Below are 10,538 nucleotides of genomic sequence, written 5' to 3'. Positions count from 1 at the left end.
CTGAAACACTGCACAGCATCACAGCGCACTTCAGTGAGGGTGACTCCAGCCTTAACTCTTTCCTTTGCGCTTCCGAGCTCCCTCGCGCTCCCCAATCTCATCTTTCTCTTTCTTCCCCATTAAAAAGACACAGTCTGAATAAAAAAGAGTCCCGTGAGAAATGTATTTCCCCATCTGTGTCAGAAACCACTCTGCTGTTTTAAAAGTAGTTGCTTTGTAACCCTATTGTTTCTGCCTTCTGCTCCCCTTTTCCCCATTCGTTTGTTTTCTGGGAGTTCTCCAGTAAAATCCTGTTTTGCTTTACTTCCCTGCCAATTTCACTTTCAGATCCTCCTGAATGTGTCACTATAGTCTGCTCTGTAAACATATATACACATGGCTGTTTGTTCATTTGTAGTTTTAAAGAGATCAAGATGTTTACTACATTATGGTACTAAAAATAGCGTCACATGTATTTCCTTTGAATGTACACTAGCAGTAAAAAAAAAAAGTGCAAAAATACCTAAAGCAACATGGTTGAGGACAGGGTCATGTCCTTTGCTGTGTTCATGGGGTAAGTGACACCATTCTATTGAGCTGATGTAAACTGGCACTGCTGCACTGCCAGCACCTGGTCTTTAGCTGATTCACACTGGCTTCAGTGTGTCATGAACCTTTAGTGTAAAACACCACTTAGTTGTGGTTGATGGATAACAACTGAAAACAACCAGGATCTTAATATTCTTTTTCTAGTTTTCCAAAATCTCACTTATTTACAGAGATGCTGATGCATTCTCATGATCGTGATAAAGTACTGCATTTGATCTGAGTTATTGTGATGGGGGGCAAAGGTGTACGTTCTTCGTCCCTTGAAATGAATGTTCCAAAGACAAAACACTTCCTCTTCATTCTCTTTCCTTATTTGCTTCATTTTAACTTTATGTTATCAAACGCACTGGTAAACGTTAGTGGTATTTTTGCTCCACACTAATTTGTGTGCACTGTTTGCATTCTATGGCCTGTGGTATGTGTGGAGGTATAGGAGGATGGTGCATGCCTGTGCTCATATTAATGTGAATGCAATCAGCCCCTCCCGGAATATCATCTCCCACATCAGCTACAAAATAGGAGGATTGTACTTCTCAGAAGGACCGTAAAAGTGGAGTTCTGTGAAGCAAGGTTTGGGTAACATTTTCCATTTAAACTTACGCTAGTGGCAGACCTGCTGGATTATTAATCTTGACAAGGAAAAATAAGTCTTTAAACAATTTCACTTTATTGTGACTTTTTAAAGTAAATAAACTCTAGCTTCAGAAGTGGTTTTCATTTCAATGTTTCCTTCAGTTTTACTACAAAGATTTAAAAAAGAAATCACAGAGTTGAAGCCAAATGCTTCATTTGGAGCAATTGATCTTTTTTTCTCACTAAATCACTTCAATTTTCTTGTTGTAGGTGATAGTTTGAATCCACACAGAAGCAAAACATTTATCTGCATAGTTTGAACGAAGCCAATAAAAACACATCCAGCACATGAAAATGAAGGAAAGAAACAGAGATTCTCTCTACTGTCTATCCTATCAAATTATAGATACACAAAATAATCTCCGTGAGGACTTTATTGAAAAGTGCTTCAGAATTTCCTTTAAGCTTATCAAAAGGTGACAGATCACCAAAAGTGACAGATTGTAAGGCAGCTGCAGGGACAGACTATCACACAGCAAGAGCTGGAGCTGCAGGAATTGTTTCCAAGGCTGATGCTTCTTGGTATTTTTATTGGAGGTGAGGAATGGAACCTGAAATGACTGCTGGAAATATTTGGCATCGGATAGGAGGTAAATAATTTTTACAGGCCAATGTGGGACTTCTAGTAAAGCAAACTTATGTCTTACAGGATCAATGCAAGGTCATACTACAAGAAACAAAAAATGTGTGAAATATGCATGAGATGAGTAAAAATATCCTAGAATGCAGCTATTCTATAAAGAACTTAAATGTCAGAGTAGATAATCCACTGGAAATAAGCTTCTGCTTTAATACTGCGGCAAGGAAAACATCTACCCACGTGCCAATGAGAAGTTAGGAATTAATATGTAGTACCAATAAGGCTGTTCCTGCCATGTACATCAAGCTTTTCTGAAGAGTTGCAAGGGGTTCAAAAAGTGATGTGATATCTCTATATGATCCTATGCTAACAGAGGTGGGAAGAGGTCAAGCTAACTGTAGAGAAGGCACAGCCACACCTTGGGCACGATTTCTGCATGCATACACAGGAAAAAGTCCTTTGAAAGAAAATGGCTTTGTAATCCTTCAAAGGATGGCAAAAAGATTAGAAATTAAATCTTGACAAATGCAGACTTGAGGTAATTGTCAATTACTGCAACTTTTTTTATTAGTGATCTTTGTTAATCCCTGAGAGTTTCCCCAGTAATATGGTTGTTTTCTGCTGTCATTTCTTCAAATCAGGATCTTAGGTGGACTAGAAGACATGGCAAAAGGATGGAAAGAGATCCTAATGGACTCATCAATATGGGAAATTTGAGAGCAAAATGTCATCAACTCCTGCAGAGTTTGGCTCTTTGGAGACTTATGGAAATCAGTTCTTATTGCTAACACAAGCTTGCTTTTTGAGACAGGTAGAGTTGCTACAAGACAGATCTTGTAGTCTTCAGAGTGGTTTTAATGAGGAAGTGATAGTTAATGCTGTGTCCACAAAAGGGAAATATATATCTGCTTATGAATAACTGTTTTGTGGGCATTTCTATATTCTGCTTTAGGTATCAGAATTAAACATATATATATATATAAAGTGTGTGAAGGGCTGTGCACACAACTGCGCTATTTTAGCTGCTAAGGAATTAACAGAAAAGCCTTCAGAGAGTTTACATGGAAGGCAACAGGAGATGAAGGGGCTTGGGAAAATCAGCATCAGCTGCTCTGTGCTGGGAAGCTGGGAGCCAGAGGAGCAGGTGGAGATCCCCTGTGGATGCCAGTGGGGGTGACTGGATAACAGAGAACCAGAGTCTGAGTCCTGGGAAGAAGACATTGTTGCTCCTCTGAAAAGGGGCAGGTTTCTTGAACTCTGCTGGCTCTTTGCTTTCCTCTGGAGGGAGGAAGCTATTATTAGTGATGTGCCTGGGGTCATAGCCCATCCAGCAGCTGGGGAAATAACAACTAAGAGGGTACACAGTGGACCTGTGCTGCAGCCCCCTATATGTAAGCAGGAAAAGGAGTCAATACAGGGAGGCTTGCAAAAGCAATGACCCATAATAAAAAGAGCCGTGCCTGGTTAGTCAGATCAAGCTCCTAAAATGGAAAGGCGCTTTTGATAAATAGGGAGGCCCCAGTGGAGCCTTCACTATTAAAATGTACATTTTTTCTGTAGAGCCCCCCAGCAATGTTGCTTAGAAACCAATGATGCAATATGACACTTATATTACAAACTTTAAATGTTTAATTCTGAGGTTAAGCCTTCAAGATACTGTCAGGCTGCAGCCCCATAGGTTTGGGTTTTATTTGAGATGCAATGAAATTCTAATGTCTGGATATTAGTACTGGCCTGCGTGCAGGGTGACCTTGAGTTTAGCACCTCTGTCCAGTTTACAGGGCCTCCTGGTGAGAGAAAGACTCTCACATAGACCCATTTCTTGTTCTACATCTGGTTGACATCTGGGATGGAAGTGTCAGCCAGGAAGAACATTACAGAACATCTTCTGGCCAGGACAGACACAAATTCTATTCCAAACTGATGCAACTGATGTTATGTGCTCTGAGACCGAAGTGCTTATTGAGAGCAAATGAATACGAAGATTGCCATCTGCCGGCCTTTCAAACTGTGTTACTAGTCACAAGCCACTGGGAGTCTCAGAGCCATTGCAGCCTGCTGCAGCTGGTTTCTTGATGTTACAGCTGCTGATGTACAGGATTCTTTCAGTCACAGAAATAGTTGTCTCCTTTCTTGTTGTTACTGGGAAAAGGAGACTTCATGAGCTCTGATCGATGAGTAAGGCCAACTTCCCTCTCTTGGAGCAGTATAACCCCATGGGGAAACAGTACTGAGGGCATTTTATGATGCAGAGGTTTAGAATTGTCCCATGAAGCACAATGGTTACCTCTCCCAGGTCATGAATCCAGCTATGGCAGTGAACTCACCAGCTGCAAGAGCCTGGTTTCTTTTCCCATATTTGTACCTCTACACAACAGAAAGTTATACTGGCGCAGGTCTGAGCAATGATCCTAGCCACCTCCTCCCTCCAGCATACTTTCTTTTTTCTTCTCCCTTCCTTTGTCTGGAGAACAGGCCTATGTCAATCCCGTCTGGATAGAGGGGAAATTCTCTCCTGGCTCTTGGTGCTCTGCTTTGTAGTATGAAATAGATTTAAGTAGGATAAAAGCTAGAGCTTATGCAACTTCTTTGCACAAATGCAGGGACTTCAGCTCCCAGGTCTGATTTCTCTGATAACTGTTTTGTCCAAGTGCAACCGCTTATGGATTTGCACATGTGGAAGCAGATCAACTAGAAATTGACCTGCAATACAATCAGCTAATTCACTTAACCAGGAAAGGCTTAGTTCTCCTCTGCATTGGCAGAGGAACTTGAAGGAATTTCTGCCAGAAAACAGCCCACTGATTCAGATGAGGTTGATCCTTAGATATTTGCGGGCCTTATTATCTAGCCTAAAATATTATGGTTTGTAAACCTTTTTCTTTCACCCTGTAATTTAAGTCAAAAATTTGTTTGGTTCTTTCTTTTTTTAAAGACTTGTTTTGATTATAAAATTGAAGGGGTTGGAATCAAGGAGGATCCTGTTTAAAAAACAGGCTGGGCTACAGTTTAGTAAAAGAAGAGCCTTCCAAAACAGGGCTGTGCTCAGCGATTACTCTCAAAGATTACGTGTCAGAAAGCTTTATGGATGAATACAAAAATGACTAGTTACATGGCTGCAAACATTTTTGTTCTAACATTTTACTAGCCAGTGGCAAAGATTCAGATTTTCCTATGATTCTATGTCAGATGAGCATTTAAGCATATACTGACGTTTCATCTTGTTTTGGTAACTCTCGTGGCTCTATAGAGGGAAGGGCATGGAAGGCAAGGAAGACAAGGCAAGGCACCAAAGTGGAATAAGAATTTAATGATTCTATCCATATTCTTCAGGTCAGACTGAAGACAGTTCAAGCCTGAAAGTGACATTCAGAAATATTATCGCCTGTAGATAATGCACCACACTTTTTTGTCAGGTTGCTCATGCTCACTTGCAGGCATTCATGGCCCTTTTTTTAAATTTGCTATCACGAGCATTACCAAATTTCATCTTCTGGGAATTCACTCTTTTCTCTTTATGTGAATGAAGAGAATCAGATACTACTACGTTTAGCTGAGGGACAGCCTGTGGCTATCCCTTGCCTCCTCTGGGCTGAACTAAGTCTTCTCTGCCAGATGCTTCTTGAATCTTTCCTTAGTGGGTGGCAGAAGAGGATGCTACCTGTTTGTAGGTGTGACCATCAAGTAAGCAGATGCTCCAGAAGCCTGAGACCTGTAGGCCAATTCATAAAAATGAGGAAAAGGAATACAAGTAGTTGGAAGCCCAAGACTCTTAATTTCTTTCCTTGAATCCAGCACAAATGTCTACTACTGCCCAGCTATGTCCAGCCATGCAGGAGGAGAAGATGGGCCTTTGAAGATGGAAGTGAAAATTCTGGAGGAATGCTCTTGGACATAGAGCAGAAATGGGCGAGTATCTGCTTAAACTCGAATATTTAGAAAATGGAGTCAAAAGTTCTGGAGTCATTTAGAGCAGGATGAGGATCTATAGCCTCCTTTAAGAGCCTTCATTTTCTCTGAGAAGACCCATGCCAGCCTTCTGGGTGTGCACTTTGGCTGGTGAATACCAGTTCTTGCAGAATTTTATTTTCCTTCTGTGGCTGTGGAGGAGCAAAAACTACTCACCTGGGAGAGGAGACGAATTGCTAATTTGCTTAATCTCATCATTCCACCAGTCTACAGGGTCATAAATCAGACATCTTTCTGCACTACTTTTGGAAGAAGAAATATGTGCAGCGAGTTCTTAAACCATAATTCATGAGATAATGGCAAGTGGTCAGCAGCTGGCAATACAACAGTGCTGACTATTATGGTCCTTTCAACTGAAAACATATGAAGAGGGTGCAAAACGATGTGAGGAGTCTTGAGACATGACATTGGTCCAGAGGGTTTGGGAACTACATTTTGCAGTTTTTTAGACCAGTGATTTAAACTCAGCTTAAATTGGAACCAAAGCCAAACTGATGTCTTGTGGATAAGTTTCCACAAAGCCGAAGACTAACAATGCAGTTGAATCCTAAATTGGTTTTCTTACCAAGAAAAGCAAACAATTATAAAAACATCCTAATCTCTGATATGGTATATTACACTGACAGGTACACACCTATCTTTCCCATTCAGTAATACTAGTATTAATTTTTAATCAAATGATAATAAGAAAAAGCTGGGTTTCTGAGACTGCATCAGAAGCAATATACTCACATAAACAAAAAAGTTGCAGATGGGGTTAGCATACACAGCAGAGGCAGGTGTCTGCCATGCACAATCACCATCAGTATTTTCATTCAGAATATAAAATCATTTTAAGAGTGGAAGAACTTATGCATATAAATTCCACAGCTCAGTTTTGTACTGCAGAGTGAGAGAGAGAGATTTTTTCACAGTTATTGACGAAGGACATTCCAGCAACTAGTGAGATCTGGAGTTCATTATATATTTTGGGCTACAGTGCAAAAGCACTATCTGCCAGAAAAAAAAATAAATGTGGTTGAAGCGTGTTTTATTAATACATTGCTGCTGTTCTTGGATTATACTCCTGTAGAGGCTCACATCTGAAATGATGCATCTGATATGCTATATGCTAGATAGCTTTTCAAGGTTCGTTTTTGGATCTGGTTCCCTTTCAATATACAGATACTGTGTAAATTTCTATTTTTAAGCTTTCAGAGACATACTGTCTCTGCCCTTCTGTAGATCATTATTGCAAGCTGTTTTTGCCCGTATTCTAAAAGCACTAATATTACTATAAAGCAATAAGTCACTGAATCTGGTACTTCTGTGTGTAATGTATGAGTGGAGGGTGACATCCCACTCCAGACAGCTTCTTTCCAAATAAAGAGGTCTGATGTTGTCAACATTGCATTTCATTGCAGTGAATGTGCTGTTAGAAGAGAAGCAGTGGCAACATGCTTGTGCTGCTCAGCAGGAAGCAGACCTAGAGGACCAGAAGAAATGCTTTTGCTTCCCTAAGCTCAGAGAGCTGTATTAATGATAAAAGCTCCCTGACAACTATCTCCAAAATGAGCAAAACAAGAAAGAGGGAAACATGTACAGAATATTTTTTCTGGAAAATATACAATTAAATCTGATATATCCATTTCTAGTTTTGCATTCTCGTTTTCTTGTTAAAGACAGGCCCACACGTTTTCCTGATGTATGAACCAGCTGCCTTGAAATCAATGGCAAAGTTCCTGTCATCAGCAAAAATTCTTGGATGTTACCCATATTTATAGGATATGATTAAACTGAAAACTTAAGGGAGATCACAGCCTTCCAACAATTAAAGAGGAGGGAGAAAGAAATGAGAAAGTAAATATGTTGTGAAAGAGATCCCAGGTGAAATAATTGGTCCAGATTTTCATGTCTGTATGTTGTTAGTTTTTCCATAATTACTACAGCAAGCTCCTGCTTTCACTGAGGGGAGGTGACCTGGTTTTGTTCCAGTAATAATAGAAATTTTAACACACAAATGACCAGAACTGCTAAGCTGCTTTACACAAATGTGCCAGCACTGGGAGAATCAAGATATAGCAGACATCATTTAGTCAAGTATAAAATTTTGTGTCCATGGACTCAAAATGGAAAGCAAAGAACAGAAAATTCTTGTTTACAAGAACAGATTGCTTTAAATGTGAAGTCATGTAAAAGTATACAGTGATGCAGGTGTGGTTAAAACATGATTTAAGTGTCTTATTTCCTGCAGGTGTTTTAGAGAGTCATGTTGTTGGAGTAAGGAAGTCTAATTTACTCTTACACCACCTTTAGCTATGAAAGTATCTGGCACAACACAGCAACTGATGTTGGAAGTCCCACTGTATTTAGGCCTCCAGTTCTCTTCATTGTTGTTTTTACATAGACAGTTAATATTAAATGGTTACATGATACTGATGCTTATGAAGTAGCCAACTCGATTCAGCTCCCATAGTGAATGATTTTATAATCCTTGGAAGCCTGAAGCCAAATGTCTTTGCTCTCCAAAACTGTTTGGAATCTGTCACATTTCTGCACGAAGCAAAACTGGTGACCAAATACAAAGTTAATTTAAAGTTCCTTTTTCACAGACTCTTTTCTCCATTTTTTTGTTTCTATTACTATATTATTGTTGCCATCCCAACCAGAGGGAAAAAAAACAATGATATCAGAAAGCTACTAAATCCTGTTATGGAGTAACAACATTGCAATTTATCAAAAATTATCTACTGAATGAAATGTGCTAGTTTCATATTTCCAGTAATGTCTTCCCTCTCAAAAACTCTTTACAAATATCCATAGTTAATTGTTGTCTGATGCTAAAACTGCGACAGACATGCTAATAGTGTTTGCCCTTAATCTCACCCTTTGAAATATACTTTTACATCTGATATGAACTTTTTCTAGCTAACTGCTACAAATTAAAGGAGTAGAGAGAGATTGATGATTTCACAGAATGGCTTGGGTTTTGAAAGACCTTAAAGATCATCTAGTCCTAGATGGGTTTCATCCATGGTAGCAATTAGTAGCCTGGCTGGTGCTAGGATGCTGTTGTAACAGCAATCAAAGATCTGAAGCATCAAAAAAAGTTCTTCAGGAAAACTGCAATCTCTGCTGAGGGCAATAGGCGGTTATAGACAGACAAATACAAGACCTCAAGGAACAATGAAGCAATAGAGGCAGGAGTGCCAGGCTGTTGTGTTAGACATGAATGGCCAAATACATGTCAGTCATCAGCGGTGTAGGAGTATCTTAGCATAGGGAAGCTTATAGGGAGTTTTTAAAGAACATTATGAAGAAGAAGAATGAGCATTTTTTCCCCAAATGTGAGTGAAAAAAATGTGATTTTGCTCATCAACAATATGAAGCGAAGGGACAGAACTAACCCTCTGTTACTTAGTTCATTTAAGGCAAGTTCTCAAGTTTTTGTGTTAGAGGAATATTTCATTATTGCTGTACTGGTAGCCAGAAATGTCTAACATCTGTATGACTAACATCTGCATGCCATCACGCATAGCAGATGGTAAGCTATAAAATGACAAGAAGCTTTGGTAATGGAAAGATCAGCAGCAGACTGGAACACCAACCAGCACTATTTATAGAGAGAGAGATTTAATTCTCTTTGAGAAGGAAAGCATAAGTGACAGAGAGACTGAGAGACTGACTGATGAAGAGAGAATGAAAGAAGCATATACATTAAGCTTAGGGAAATTATAAGCCAAAATGAGCTGTGATATGAGGAACCAGGGAACAAGAGATTTTTTACAGGGAAAGCTGGGGCAATAGAATTACTGGACAAAAGCAAGTCTAGCGTGAGGGATAAGAGGCCATGGAAATAGATGTACTAAAACTTTGCAAGTAACTTCCCAAGGGAGGTGGCAAGTGCTTGTTATATCTGAATTTCCTAAATCTGAGCTGGGCAGAGCATGAGGGAACATCTTATGAGCAGGGAAATAAGTCTTAGGTGACTGCATCAGCATTTTGTGTCTCGTCCATCCAGTTCTAGTATTCCATTCTTAGAGCATACATACTTGTCCTCATACGCATCCTGTGCAGAAAGAAGTAAAATAAAAAGCTCCAGCTTCACATGCTTCTCCAACCCTATACTGAGACCTTCAGATCTTCTAGTTCTGGTTCCCTGGGAAGTTAGAGAAATGCCTTCTGATTTTAGTGACAAAAACAAGCCCCATGCTGTCCCTGCTAGCCCTGGAGAACGGGCACAGCTCTGGTGATGAGAGCTGGTCTCTGTTACAGCTCACGCATCATCAACAGACTTCTTAACTGAACTGCAAAGGCAGAGCCTCATCTCTGTCAGTCCTAATGCTGCCAGTGCAGCTACATGGCTGTAACAGGCTGGAAGGCAAGTGGCAGTCCAGTTGTAATTTGGAGCTAAACTCAGCTGAGAGCAATGCCTGGGTAAAGTGGGAGATGGGATGACTGTCTTGATTCCCAGAGCTCCTAGGAGGGTGGCACGTTGGCCCCAAGCATTTATTTTTTTAATTGTTAAAGTCTGATGAGCTGATCTCAAATACATATTAATATATACAGCACCTCTTCATATCAACTTTAGAAACTCATTCTAAGGCACAACTACATTATAGGCTTTAAGGAAGAGCAGTCAATCAGTCATCTGCTTAAAGCTGGAAACATGCCCAACAGATTTCCTAAGACAGGACCATGTTCACTATGAAGATAGCCCTAACTTTGCTTCTCTCCCTGGTTTCAATGAGTTAGTCTGGAAGAAATGAGGATCTCACTACACTTGTAA

This window comes from Meleagris gallopavo, chromosome 1, assembly GCF_905368555.1.
Source record: "Meleagris gallopavo chromosome 1, MGAL_WU_HG_1.1, whole genome shotgun sequence".
Taxonomy (NCBI): domain Eukaryota; kingdom Metazoa; phylum Chordata; class Aves; order Galliformes; family Phasianidae; genus Meleagris; species Meleagris gallopavo.
This window is presented reverse-complemented; position numbering follows the sequence as displayed.